The following is a 2516-nucleotide window of genomic DNA, read 5'->3' on the forward strand; positions in this document are numbered from 1 at the left end:
TTGGCCACCCTAACTGTAAAATATTGCCTTCTGATCTTTAACCTAAACCTATTCTCTGTCAGCTTATTACCATTGTTCCTCGTCATTCCAGGTGGTTCTGGGGACAAAAAGACTCTACCTATTTGCTGTTGATCTCCCCTGATGAGTTTGTAGGCAGTCACCAAGTCCCCCCTCAGCCTCCTCTTGCTGAGGCTGAACAGGTTCAGGTCCCTCAGTCTCTCCTCATAGGGCCTGTCTTGCTGCCCTCTCACCAAGTGGGTAGCCCTCCTCTGAACCCTCTCCAGGCTGGCCAGATCCCTTTTGAAGTGTGGCGCCCAGTACTGGATGCAGTACTCCAACTGTGGCCTGACCAAAGTCAAATAGAGGTGGAGTATCACCTCTCTGGACCGGGTTGAGATGCATCTTTGGATGCATGACAAGGTATGGCTGGCCTTGCTGGCTGCAGTCTTGCATCGGCGGCTCATGTTCATCCTGGAGTCAATAATGACTCCAAGATCCCTTTCTGCCTCTGTGCTTTCAAGGAGGGAATTCCCCAGCCTGTTTGTACGCTGTGGATTTCTTCTCCCAAGGTGCAGCACCCTGCATTTGTCTAGGTTGAACCCCATCCTGTTCTCATCTGCCCACTTTTGTAGTCTGTTTAAATCTGTGTGCAGCCTCTCTCTCCCTTCAAGTGTGTCCACCTCGCCCCACATCTTAGTGTCATCAGCAAACTTGGACAGCGTGCTTTCCATGCCCTTGTCCAAGTTGCTGATGAAGATGGTAAACAGTGCAGGCCCAAGGAGCGAGCCCTGGGGTACTATGAGCATTTGTGTAGAGGCATTTAAGGCCTCCTGAAGATGCATGCACTGGTCCCCTAATCTCAGTACTACCTGGGTCCCTGTTGCTTACCTGGGTATTTGTTCTGCTCGTTGTCAGTCTAGGCTGGCCTGTTCTTGTGGGTGATGCTTGGTTTAGTGGTCCAAGGCTTCCTCCACCCTTGTCTTCCCCTGTCTACTTCAGCATGCCTCCCAGAGTGTGGTAGTCCATTATCAAGTGATTAGGGCTTCTCCTGGCTTCATCATAGTGCCCATGTGGATTAGGACCATGGGGTAGTAATCGGTGGGCCAGATCATGGCCTGGATCATCCCCCTCACATCCTGAATCTTTGCTCCAGGCAGGCAGTAAGCTTTGTGGGTTGAGGGGTCCTGGTGACAGATGTGACCCTCCGTACCTCTCAGGATGGAGTCACCTATGAAGATCACTTGACATTTCCTCCTCTGGATCTGCTTAGCTCCTTCAGCCTGTTCAAAGTGTGGAGTTGCATCCTCGCCAGAGGTTTCCTCCTCTCCTTCCTTCGCCTGCAGTCTTGCCAGGGCCTTGTACCTGTTCTCCAGTTGGACTAGAGGAACTGGTACTGCTTTGCTGCGAGGAGCCCTGGTTCTGCAGGTTACCATCTGCCACTCTGCTGTGGAGGGCATCTCCTGGGGTGCTTCATCCTTGGATGCATGGCCCTGCAGAGAGAGAAAATACCCATCAATTTCATCCTCTGCCTCCCCATCTCCCCTCAGCCTGCTAACCTCCTCCTGGAGCTCCTTCACCCACACCTCCAGGGCCCTAAGATGGGCACCTGTAGGACAGGTGTGGGGGCCCCCAATTCCTGCCCCCCCAGCACTGCTGGGCATCCCCCATAGGCCGGGGGGCAGGGGGACGCCAGCTTCCCCATGGGCTCTATCTGGGTGGAGGCCTCAGAGAAGCCCCAGGTAGGCAGCGCCACCCAGGCAGGGGCCCTAGCAGCACTCCGCATCAACACCATTTTATAAATTGCTGCTTATTTATATTTTTGTGTGGTGCCTTCACCCTACCATTGCTGGGGTAAGTGAAAAAAAGTGATTTTTAAGTGAAACAAATATGCAAAGCACCATAAAACTATACATTGTAATACATTTAAAATCAACCATCATAAATACATTCTAAATTTGCAACTATGAAATAAACGACCACCTTTTAATGTAGGTCATTTACATTACAATTAAAAACTAGATAAGCTATTAAAAGAAACCCAATCACAATAGAGAGAGAACTCCTTTTTTTCCTCTGCATTATTTTTAAAGGTCCAAAAATGTTATTTTGATGAAATATGAATGGTCATCTGTTTGTTTCTATATGAGCAATACCTATTTTATTAGTTTTATCTTGTGAGCAATTGGGCATTCAACTTTTTGGTTTATTTATATTAAATATAATTTTATAAAAAGAAAGGAAAAAATGTTGAATTATCAATCCCACTGGAAGATGTTACATTCTTCTCTTCAGATACCATATTATGTTTTCCTGAAGCTGAAGTACTACAAGGCAATATATACTTGAGAGGTATTCAGTGTATTCAGTGTACCTCTTTAATTATAAACAAGATCAGGACTTGTAAAACCACTGAAAGCCCTTATAAATGTCTGCTATTAGAATACTTTTATGTCTGTTCTCAGGGTTTTTCCTGGTCAATTAGAAAGCTAATTTAAAGAGTATTTTTCTTTAAGTTT

Source organism: Crocodylus porosus, unplaced genomic scaffold (assembly GCF_001723895.1).
Source record: "Crocodylus porosus isolate Cpor-Errol unplaced genomic scaffold, CroPor_comp1, whole genome shotgun sequence".
NCBI lineage: Eukaryota > Metazoa > Chordata > Crocodylia > Crocodylidae > Crocodylus > Crocodylus porosus.